Below are 13,015 nucleotides of genomic sequence, written 5' to 3'. Positions count from 1 at the left end.
CAGCCACAGGTGATTCCTAACTTAATATGTTATGTAAGAAAAATGAACCGTGCTGTTCTTTGCTCTTCTTTCAATTAAATGTACTCTCCAGTTTTGATACAACCGATGCTATAGAAGCTACGCTACCCTCGTGAGGAGCCACCACTATTGTTTCATAAGAACAGTTGCTTCTTTTGCTGGTTGTCACACCTGTGCCAACCCTGTAGCTGCTGTCTCTGGCTGCCAGTAGTTCTTCAAAGGACGTTAACCGGTCCAAACGGTTAATCCACGACAAAAAGGAAACAAGAGGAGACAGCAGAGAGAAAGAGAAAGAAACAACAAACGTTCCCAGATAGAATCGAACTGTGGATTTGTTAATCAGTACACAGACTACCAGGGTGTTTGCATTGAATTTACTATGAAGAGTTCTTTTCGTCTAAAATCATTGTCCAAAATAAAAATACACAGTCAAGACTGTGAGTGGTTGTATTCAAACAACCAGTTGTATTTTTCACCTAGCACAAAAATGGTTCCCACCAATGAAATCTTGCTAGTGCTGACTGTGTATTAAAGCTCCTGTTGGTAAGACAGTGATACTGTCGCTTTGGGTTTCCAAACTTATCAATGTTGTGCTCACATCACACGAGGCACCATAATGTAGTGCTTCATGCAAGAGTTTTGGGTTAAATTTGGCTATCAATAATAATTAATGATTATCAGGGATAATTATTAATTCTGATTACTAATAAGATCCAATTTACATTAGATCACCTTGGGGCACCACCCTTGAAGAAGGGAAAAGATAGCCAATTCACCAAATCAGTCTCAAAAAGGTACTAAACTGTTTGTGACTCTGATTAATAATTAATTTAATAACTACAACCAATATTACCATAACAGCTAGTAATGGTTGAAGGATTTTGGAGCTCTTGACAGAGTAGAGGTTGGCAACATTCACTCTTGTACAATATTAAATAGACAACATGTGGGTTAAAAAGTATTTTATTCAACACAAAGATGAAAACACACTAACTAACATGTACTATATACAGGTGTGTGTGTGTGTGTGTGTGTGTGTGTGTGTGAGTGTGTGTCTGGCAGAACAAAGAAACAATGGTGGTCACTGATATCACATGTGGGTGTGATATGCTCCAGGCTTAAGGAATGTGTGTGTGTGTGTATGTGTGTGTGTGACGTGATGTGTGACGTGATGCCAGGTTATAGAAGATGGTTAGTTGCATGCAAAGACCCTGAGTCTGTGTGAAGCATCATTCGACTAATGTCAAATTAGCCGTCTAGGAAAGCAAACTACCAATAACCTGACCTGAGATCACAATAACACTCAAACAGTGGACACACATAAATTGAACACATATGCATTACATCAACCAGAGTTTAAAGTCCTGTGCTTAGCCGTGCTATGCTATGCTATCTAAGCCCAGTTCAACGTTACCAGTCTTTGAAGAAAAGGTGCTGGTGGTTGCAGGAGAACGTTGGGATTCCAATGTTGAATGCTGTTCTTGCTGTGCAAGGTCTGATGAAAGTCGGCAGAGGAGGAAACGGTTCGCTCCTTTCCTTTGCAGGGATAGCAGCTCAGTGCTAACTTGCTTGATGTTCCTCAGATTGTGAAGTTAGCTGGCAAGCTTTGCGTCGCAGCTGCTGGTGCTAACTGATCAGGAATACTGGCAGGACCTCGTGTCGCTGCAGTGAGGAGAAGTTCTTTGGGCCTGCTGCAAATGAAGCTTGCAGCTCTCCGCAGCTGTTAGGCCCAGAAGAGATCTTGAGGGCAGGCAGCCCCGTGGGGGGGGAGATGGAGAGGAGCCCTTGAGGATAAGAAGTTGGAGGAGAAGAGAGGCACGAGGAGAAGAGAGCTTGTGGAGAAGAGAGAGAACAAAGGAAGGCGCTGGAGTTTTGACTCTCTGATCAGAGGGGGGTCTGTCACCCTGACCAATAGTAGCTCAAAGCTGAATTTTGCACCTAGGTGTGAAGAAAGGGGAATTCTGGGACATTGAGTTCAGTTCAGAGTCCATTTTGAAATCCACAATGAATGACTTCATCTGTGGGTCCCAACATCAAATACTGACGCTTTGGGATTGTAGGTCGGCTCGGCCTCTGTCTGAAAGCAAATCACTGTGTTTTATTTTTCAATGGCTAGATTTTGTAAATGGCAGACATCCTGACATAGTCATTCTTGAGGAAGCAAAATTTTTTTGGTTTCTTCCAGGAGATTTGAGTTTCATGGTCATTTTGCGGTGAATTGAATTACACATCTGTTTTTATAGCTGATCTGTGTGAACTTCTTTAATGTGTTTTTTTATTAACTGTAATTCTTTTTGCAAAGGAGGCTCAGTTTTCAAGCTTCTTGAGGAAGATTTGAGTTTCTGGGTGCGGCGGATTAAATTACACATCCGTTTTTGTAGATGATCCGTGTGGACTTCCTGGACGGTGCTTCATGCCTTGCATTGTGGGTCAGGGTGCAGATAAGGAACTGCAAGAGGTTATAATACAATTCATTCATTCGTTCATTCATCATAGTAATCATTGTGGAATTAAGGAAGTAAACTTGTCAGACTTGTTCTGGAAGATATGGGTTTTTGGGTCATGATGCAGCAGATTCTCTTCTAAGAGCAGCAGAGCACAGATATGGAAAGGTTACACCGGAAACACAATCGAAGTGATCAGACAAGACACTTGATAAACGCACCAAGAAAGCATTACAGATGATGAAACATACATTCAAAGCATTGTATGAAGGTAGTGTTTAAATAAAACATCCGAGCACAGCAGAGAGAAAGAAACAACAAACGTTCCCAGATAGAATCGAACTGTGGATTTGTTAATCAGTACACAGACTACCGGGTGTTTGCATTGAATTTACTATGAAGAGTTCTTTTCGTCTAAAATCATCGTCCAAAATAAAAATACACAGTCAAGACTGTGAGTGGTTGTATTCACACAACCAGTTGTATTTTTCACCTAGCACAAAAATGGGTCCCACCAATGAAATCTTGCTAGTGCTGACTGTGTATTAAAGCTGCTGTTGGTAAGACAGTGATACTGTCGCTTTGGGTTTCCAAACTTATCAAATACTGACGCTTTGGGATTGTAGGTTGGCTCGGCCTCTGTCTGAAAGCAAATCACTGAGTTTTATTTTTCAATGGCTAGATTTTGTAAATGGCAGACATCCTGACATAGTCATTCTTGAGGAAGCTACATTTTTTAGGTTTCTTCCAGGAGATTTGAGTTTCATGGTCATTTTGCGGTGAATTGAATTACACATCTGTTTTTATAGCTGATCTGTGTGAACTTCTTTAATGTGTTTTTTTATTAACTGTAATTCTTTTTGCAAAGGAGGCTCAGTTTTCAAGCTTCTTGAGGAAGATTTGAGTTTCTGGGTAAAGGTGTGGCAGATTCAATGACGCATCTGTTTTTATAGCCGATCTGTGTGAACCTCCTTAACGTGGTTTATTATTATTAATTGTAATTCTTTTTGGAAAGGAAGCTCAGTTGCCAAGCTTCTTGAGGAAGATTTAAGTTCCTCGGTAAAGGTGCGGCAGATTCAATGAAGCATCGGTTTTTATAGAAGATCTGTACGAACTTCCTTGACGGTGTGGTTTATTATTAAAACTTAGACAGTACAGCCACAGGTGATTCCTAACTTAATATGTTATGTAAGAAAAATGAACCGTGCTGTTCTTTGCTCTTCTTTCAATTAAATGTACTCTCCAGTTTTGATACAACCGATGCTATAGAAGCTACGCTACCCTCGTGAGGAGCCACCACTATTGTTTCATAAGAACAGTTGCTTCTTTTGCTGGTTGTCACACCTGTGCCAACCCTGTAGCTGCTGTCTCTGGCTGCCAGTAGTTCTTCAAAGGACGTTAACCGGTCCGAACGGTTAATCCACGACAAAAAGGAAACAAGAGGAGACAGCAGAGAGAAAGAGAAAGAAACAACAAACGTTCCCAGATAGAATCGAACTGTGGATTTGTTAATCAGTACACAGACTACCAGGGTGTTTGCATTGAATTTACTATGAAGAGTTCTTTTCGTCTAAAATCATCGTCCAAAATAAAAATACACAGTCAAGACTGTGAGTGGTTGTATTCAAACAACCAGTTGTATTTTTCACCAAGCACAAAAATGGTTCCCACCAATGAAATCTTGCTAGTGCTGACTGTGTATTAAAGCTCCTGTTGGTAAGACAGTGATACTGTCGCTTTGGGTTTCCAAACTTATCAAATACTGACGCTTTGGGATTGTAGGTCGGCTCGGCCTCTGTCTGAAAGCAAATCACTGAGTTTTATTTTTCAATGGCTAGATTTTGTAAATGGCAGACATCCTGACATAGTCATTCTTGAGGAAGCTAAATTTTTTAGGTTTCTTCCAGGAGATTTGAGTTTCATGGCCATTTTGCGGTGAATTGAATTACACATCTGTTTTTATAGCTGATCTGTGTGAACTTCTTTAATGTGTTTTTTTATTAACTGTAATTCTTTTTGCAAAGGAGGCTCAGTTTTCAAGCTTCTTGAGGAAGATTTGAGTTTCTGGGTGCGGCGGATTAAATTACACATCCGTTTTTGTAGATGATCTGTGTGGACTTCCTGGACGGTGCTTCATGCCTTGCATTGTGGGTCAGGGTGCAGATAAGGAACTGCAAGAGGTTATAATACAATTCATTCATTCGTTCATTCATCATAGTAATCATTGAGGAATTAAGGGCGTAAACTTGTCAGACTTGTTCTGGAAGATATGGGTTTTTGGGTCATGATGCAGCAGATTCTCTTCTAAGAGCAGCACAGCACAGATATGGAAAGGTTACACCGGAAACACAATCGAAGTGATCAGACAAGACACTTGATAAACGCACCAAGAAAGCATTACAGATGATGAAACATACATTCAAAGTATTGTATGAAGGTAGTGTTTAAATAAAATATCCGAGCACAGCAGAGAGAAAGAAACAACAAACGTTCCCAGATAGAATCGAACTGTGGATTTGTTAATCAGTACACAGACTACCGGGTGTTTGCATTGAATTTACTATGAAGAGTTGTTTTTGTCTAAAATCATTGTTCAAAAAAAAAAAATACACAGTCAAGACAGTGAGTGGCTGTATTCAAACAACCAGTTGTATTTTTCACCTAACACAAAAATGGGTCCCACCAATGAAATCTTACTAGTGCTGACTGTGTATTAAAGCTGCTGTTGGTAAGACAGTGATACTGTCGCTTTGGGTTTCCAATCTCATGAATGAGACTGAAAAATCCACTATCTGTTTTATTTGTGTTTTATTTTGGTTTATTATATTTAAGGTGAGAATATGTGCCGGACATCCTGACATTGTAATTCTTGAGGAATTGAGGAAGCTCAGTTTTCAGGTTTCTTCCGGGAGATTTGAGTTTCTGGTTGATGGTGCAGTGGATTAAATTACACATCCGTTTTTGTAGCTGATCTGTGTGAACTTCCTTAACATGTGGTTTATTGTTAATTGTAACTCTTCTTGCAAAGGAAAGTCGGTTTTCAAGCTTCTTGAGGAAGATTTAAGTTCCTCGGTAAAGGTGCGGCAGATTCAATGACGCATCTGTTTTTATAGCTGAGCTGTGTGAACCTCCTTAACGTGGTTTATTATTATTAATTGTAATTCTTTTTGGAAAGGAAGCTCAGTTGCCAAACTTCTTGAGGAAGATTTAAGTTCCTCGGTAAAGGTGTGGTAGATTCAATGACGCATCCGTTTTTATAGCCGATCTGTATGAACTTCCTTGACGGTGTGGTTTATTATTAAAACTTAGAAAGTACAGCCACAGGTGATTCCTAACTTAATATGTTATGTAAGAAAAATGAACCGTGCTGTTCTTTGCTCTTCTTTCAATTAAATGTACTCTCCAGTTTTGATACAACCGATGCTAGAAGCTACGCTACCCTCGTGAGGAGCCACCACTATTGTTTCATAAGAACAGTTGCTTCTTTTGCTGGTTGTCACACCTGTGCCAACCCTGTAGCTGCTGTCTCTGGCTGCCAGTAGTTCTTCAAAGGACGTTAACCGGTCCGAACGGTTAATCCACGACAAAAAGGAAACAAGAGGAGACAGCAGAGAGAAAGAGAAAGAAACAACAAACGTTCCCAGATAGAATCGAACTGTGGATTTGTTAATCAGTACACAGACTACCAGGGTGTTTGCATTGAATTTACTATGAAGAGTTCTTTTCGTCTAAAATCATCGTCCAAAATAAAAATACACAGTCAAGACTGTGAGTGGTTGTATTCACACAACCAGTTGTATTTTTCACCTAGCACAAAAATGGTTCCCACCAATGAAATCTTGCTAGTGCTGACTGTGTATTAAAGCTGCTGTTGGTAAGACAGTGATACTGTCGCTTTGGGTTTCCAAACTTATCAAATACTGACGCTTTGGGATTGTAGGTCGGCTAGGCCTCTGTCTGAAAGCAAATCACTGAGTTTTATTTTTCAATGGCTAGATTTTGTAAATGGCAGACATCCTGACATAGTCATTCTTGAGGAAGCTCAGTTAGGTTTCTTCCAGGAGTTTCTGGGTGATGGTGCGGTGGATTGAATTACACAGCTGTTTTTATAGCTGATCTGAGTAAACTTTAATGGTACTGTATGTTTTTTTTATTTAGTTGAGTGACTATAGCAACAGGCGTTTCCTTACATGAGGAATGAGGACCATCACTGGATTCAGGTCAGCTGGCAATAGAGGAGTTAAAAGCAGCAGGCCGGGCCACCGAACTCAATCTGTTTTTTTTTTTTTTAGTCATTCTTGAGGAAGCTCAGTTTCAGGTTTCTTCCAGGAGATTCCTGGGTGATGGTGCGGTGGATTGACACATTACACATCCGTTTTTATAGCTGAGCTGTGTGAACTTCCTTAACGTGGTTTATTGTTATTAATTGTAATTCTTTTTGGAAAGGAAGCTCAGTTGGCAAGCTTCTTGAGGAAGATTTAAGTTCCTCGGTAAAGGTGCGGCAGATTCAATGACGCATCTGTTTTTATAGCTGAGCTGTGTGAACCTCCTTAACGTGGTTTATTATTATTAATTGTAATTCTTTTTGGAAAGGAAGCTCAGTTGCCAAGCTTCTTGAGGAAGATTTAAGTTCCTCGGTAAAGGTGCGGCAGATTCAATGACGCATCCGTTTTTATAGCTGAGCTGCGTGAACCTCCTTGACGGTGTGGTTTATTATTAAAACTTAGACAGTACAGCCACAGGTGATTCCTAACTTAATATGTTATGTAAGAAAAATTAACCGTGCTGTTCTTTGCTCTTCTTTCAATTAAATGTACTCTCCAGTTTTGATACAACCGATGCTATAGAAGCTACGCTACCCTCGTGAGGAGCCACCACTATTGTTTCATAAGAACAGTTGCTTCTTTTGCTGGTTGTCACACCTGTGCCAACCCTGTAGCTGCTGTCTCTGGCTGCCAGTAGTTCTTCAAAGGACGTTAACCGGTCCGAACGGTTAAGCCACGACAAAAAGGAAACAAGAGGAGACAGCAGAGAGAAAGAGAAAGAAACAACAAATGTTCCCAGATAAAATGGAACTGTGGATTTGTTAATCAGTACACAGACTACCAGGGTGTTTGCATTGAATTTACTATGAAGAGTTCTTTTCGTCTAAAATCATCGTCCAAAATAAAAATACACAGTCAAGACTGTGAGTGGTTGTATTCACACAACCAGTTGTATTTTTCACCTAGCACAAAAATGGGTCCCACCAATGAAATTTTGCTAGTGCTGACTGTGTATTAAAGCTCCTGTTGGTAAGACAGTGATACTGTCGCTTTGGGTTTCCAAACTTATCAAATACTGACGCTTTGGGATTGTAGGTCGGCTCGGCCTCTGTCTGAAAGCAAATCACTGAGTTTTATTTTTCAATGGCTAGATTTTGTAAATGGCAGACATCCTGACATAGTCATTCTTGAGGAAGCTAAATTTTTTAGGTTCCTTCCAGGAGATTTGAGTTTCATGGTCATTTTGCGGTGAATTGAATTACACATCTGTTTTTATAGCTGATCTGTGTGAACTTCTTTAATGTGTTTTTTTATTAACTGTAATTCTTTTTGGAAAGGAAGCTCAGTTGCCAAGCTTCTTGAGGAAGATTTAAGTTCCTCGGTAAAGGTGTGGCAGATTCAATGACGCATCTGTTTTTATAGCTGAGCTGTGTGAAAAAAGGAAACAAGAGGAGACAGCAGAGAAAAAGAGAAAGAAACAACAAACGTTCCCAGATAGAATCGAACTGTGGATTTGTTAATCAGTACACAGACTACCGGGTGTTTGCATTGAATTTACTATGAAGAGTTCTTTACGTCTAAAATCATTGTCCAAAATAAAAATACACAGTCAAGACTGTGAGTGGTTGTATTCACACAACCAGTTGTATTTTTCACCTAGCACAAAAATGGTTCCCACCAATGAAATCTTGCTAGTGCTGACTGTGTATTAAAGCTCCTGTTGGTAAGACAGTGATACTGTCGCTTTGGGTTTCCAAACTTATCAAATACTGACGCTTTGGGATTGTAGGTCGGCTCGGCCTATGTCTGAAAGCAAATCTCTGTGTTTTATTTTTCAATGGTGAGATTGCGTAAATGGCAGATATCCTGACATAGTAATTCTTGAGGAAGCTCAGTTTTTTAGGTTTCTTCCAGGAGTTTCTGGGTGATGGTGCGGTGGATTGAATTACACAGCTGTTTTTATAGCTGATCTGAGTAAACTTTAATGGTACTGTATGTTTTTTTTATTTAGTTGAGTGACTATAGCAACAGGCGTTTCCTTACATGAGGAATGAGGACCATCACTGGATTCAGGTCAGCTGGCAATAGAGGAGTTAAAAGCAGCAGGCCGGGCCACCGAACTCAATCTGTTTTTTTTTTTTTTAGTCATTCTTGAGGAAGCTCAGTTTCAGGTTTCTTCCAGGAGATTCCTGGGTGATGGTGCGGTGGATTGACACATTACACATCCGTTTTTATAGCTGAGCTGTGTGAACTTCCTTAACGTGGTTTATTGTTATTAATTGTAATTCTTTTTGGAAAGGAAGCTCAGTTGGCAAGCTTCTTGAGGAAGATTTAAGTTCCTCGGTAAAGGTGCGGCAGATTCAATGACGCATCTGTTTTTATAGCTGAGCTGTGTGAACCTCCTTAACGTGGTTTATTATTATTAATTGTAATTCTTTTTGGAAAGGAAGCTCAGTTGCCAAGCTTCTTGAGGAAGATTTAAGTTCCTCGGTAAAGGTGCGGCAGATTCAATGACGCATCCGTTTTTATAGCTGAGCTGCGTGAACCTCCTTGACGGTGTGGTTTATTATTAAAACTTAGACAGTACAGCCACAGGTGATTCCTAACTTAATATGTTATGTAAGAAAAATTAACCGTGCTGTTCTTTGCTCTTCTTTCAATTAAATGTACTCTCCAGTTTTGATACAACCGATGCTAGAAGCTACGCTACCCTCGTGAGGAGCCACCACTATTGTTTCATAAGAACAGTTGCTTCTTTTGCTGGTTGTCACACCTGTGCCAACCCTGTAGCTGCTGTCTCTGGCTGCCAGTAGTTCTTCAAAGGACGTTAACCGGTCCGAACGGTTAATCCACGACAAAAAGGAAACAAGAGGAGACAGCAGAGAGAAAGAGAAAGAAACAACAAACGTTCCCAGATAGAATCGAACTGTGGATTTGTTAATCAGTACACAGACTACCAGGGTGTTTGCATTGAATTTACTATGAAGAGTTCTTTTCGTCTAAAATCATCGTCCAAAATAAAAATACACAGTCAAGACTGTGAGTGGTTGTATTCACACAACCAGTTGTATTTTTCACCTAGCACAAAAATGGTTCCCACCAATGAAATCTTGCTAGTGCTGACTGTGTATTAAAGCTGCTGTTGGTAAGACAGTGATACTGTCGCTTTGGGTTTCCAAACTTATCAAATACTGACGCTTTGGGATTGTAGGTCGGCTAGGCCTCTGTCTGAAAGCAAATCACTGAGTTTTATTTTTCAATGGCTAGATTTTGTAAATGGCAGACATCCTGACATAGTCATTCTTGAGGAAGCTCAGTTAGGTTTCTTCCAGGAGTTTCTGGGTGATGGTGCGGTGGATTGAATTACACAGCTGTTTTTATAGCTGATCTGAGTAAACTTTAATGGTACTGTATGTTTTTTTTATTTAGTTGAGTGACTATAGCAACAGGCGTTTCCTTACATGAGGAATGAGGACCATCACTGGATTCAGGTCAGCTGGCAATAGAGGAGTTAAAAGCAGCAGGCCGGGCCACCGAACTCAATCTGTTTTTTTTTTTTTTAGTCATTCTTGAGGAAGCTCAGTTTCAGGTTTCTTCCAGGAGATTCCTGGGTGATGGTGCGGTGGATTGACACATTACACATCCGTTTTTATAGCTGAGCTGTGTGAACTTCCTTAACGTGGTTTATTGTTATTAATTGTAATTCTTTTTGGAAAGGAAGCTCAGTTGGCAAGCTTCTTGAGGAAGATTTAAGTTCCTCGGTAAAGGTGCGGCAGATTCAATGACGCATCTGTTTTTATAGCTGAGCTGTGTGAACCTCCTTAACGTGGTTTATTATTATTAATTGTAATTCTTTTTGGAAAGGAAGCTCAGTTGCCAAGCTTCTTGAGGAAGATTTAAGTTCCTCGGTAAAGGTGCGGCAGATTCAATGACGCATCCGTTTTTATAGCTGAGCTGCGTGAACCTCCTTGACGGTGTGGTTTATTATTAAAACTTAGACAGTACAGCCACAGGTGATTCCTAACTTAATATGTTATGTAAGAAAAATTAACCGTGCTGTTCTTTGCTCTTCTTTCAATTAAATGTACTCTCCAGTTTTGATACAACCGATGCTATAGAAGCTACGCTACCCTCGTGAGGAGCCACCACTATTGTTTCATAAGAACAGTTGCTTCTTTTGCTGGTTGTCACACCTGTGCCAACCCTGTAGCTGCTGTCTCTGGCTGCCAGTAGTTCTTCAAAGGACGTTAACCGGTCCGAACGGTTAAGCCACGACAAAAAGGAAACAAGAGGAGACAGCAGAGAGAAAGAGAAAGAAACAACAAATGTTCCCAGATAAAATGGAACTGTGGATTTGTTAATCAGTACACAGACTACCAGGGTGTTTGCATTGAATTTACTATGAAGAGTTCTTTTCGTCTAAAATCATCGTCCAAAATAAAAATACACAGTCAAGACTGTGAGTGGTTGTATTCACACAACCAGTTGTATTTTTCACCTAGCACAAAAATGGGTCCCACCAATGAAATTTTGCTAGTGCTGACTGTGTATTAAAGCTCCTGTTGGTAAGACAGTGATACTGTCGCTTTGGGTTTCCAAACTTATCAAATACTGACGCTTTGGGATTGTAGGTCGGCTCGGCCTCTGTCTGAAAGCAAATCACTGAGTTTTATTTTTCAATGGCTAGATTTTGTAAATGGCAGACATCCTGACATAGTCATTCTTGAGGAAGCTAAATTTTTTAGGTTCCTTCCAGGAGATTTGAGTTTCATGGTCATTTTGCGGTGAATTGAATTACACATCTGTTTTTATAGCTGATCTGTGTGAACTTCTTTAATGTGTTTTTTTATTAACTGTAATTCTTTTTGGAAAGGAAGCTCAGTTGCCAAGCTTCTTGAGGAAGATTTAAGTTCCTCGGTAAAGGTGTGGCAGATTCAATGACGCATCTGTTTTTATAGCTGAGCTGTGTGAAAAAAGGAAACAAGAGGAGACAGCAGAGAAAAAGAGAAAGAAACAACAAACGTTCCCAGATAGAATCGAACTGTGGATTTGTTAATCAGTACACAGACTACCGGGTGTTTGCATTGAATTTACTATGAAGAGTTCTTTACGTCTAAAATCATTGTCCAAAATAAAAATACACAGTCAAGACTGTGAGTGGTTGTATTCACACAACCAGTTGTATTTTTCACCTAGCACAAAAATGGTTCCCACCAATGAAATCTTGCTAGTGCTGACTGTGTATTAAAGCTCCTGTTGGTAAGACAGTGATACTGTCGCTTTGGGTTTCCAAACTTATCAAATACTGACGCTTTGGGATTGTAGGTCGGCTCGGCCTATGTCTGAAAGCAAATCTCTGTGTTTTATTTTTCAATGGTGAGATTGCGTAAATGGCAGATATCCTGACATAGTAATTCTTGAGGAAGCTCAGTTTTTTAGGTTTCTTCCAGGAGTTTCTGGGTGATGGTGCGGTGGATTGAATTACACAGCTGTTTTTATAGCTGATCTGAGTAAACTTTAATGGTACTGTATGTTTTTTTTATTTAGTTGAGTGACTATAGCAACAGGCGTTTCCTTACATGAGGAATGAGGACCATCACTGGATTCAGGTCAGCTGGCAATAGAGGAGTTAAAAGCAGCAGGCCGGGCCACCGAACTCAATCTGTTTTGTTTTTTTTTAGTCATTCTTGAGGAAGCTCAGTTTCAGGTTTCTTCCAGGAGATTCCTGGGTGATGGTGCGGTGGATTGACACATTACACATCCGTTTTTATAGCTGAGCTGTGTGAACTTCCTTAACGTGGTTTATTATTATTAATTGTAATTCTTTTTGGAAAGGAAGCTCAGTTGGCAAGCTTCTTGAGGAAGATTTAAGTTCCTCGGTAAAGGTGCGGCAGATTCAATGACGCATCTGTTTTTATAGCTGAGCTGTGTGAACCTCCTTAACGTGGTTTATTATTAATAATTGTAATTCTTTTTGGAAAGGAAGCTCAGTTGCCAAGCTTCTTGAAGAAGATTTAAGTTCCTCGGTAAAGGTGCGGCAGATTCAATGACGCATCTGTTTTTATAGCCGATCTGTATGAACTTCCTTGACGGTGTGTTTAATTTGTGTTTTATTTTTCAAAGGTGAGATTTTGTAAATGGCGGACAACCTGACATTGTAATTCTTGAGGAATTTAGGAAGCTCAATTTTCAGGCTTCTTCAGGGAAATTTGCATTTTCTGGTGATGGTGCAGTGGATTAAATTACACATTTGTTTTAATAGCTGATCTGTGTGAACTTCCTTAACAT

The sequence above is a fragment of the Pagrus pagrus genome, assembly GCF_965226575.1.
Source record: "Pagrus pagrus genome assembly, chromosome: 5".
In the NCBI taxonomy this organism is placed as follows: Eukaryota; Metazoa; Chordata; class Actinopteri; order Spariformes; family Sparidae; genus Pagrus; species Pagrus pagrus.
The sequence above is the reverse complement of the archived record's forward strand: the minus strand, read 5'-3'. Positions refer to the sequence as shown.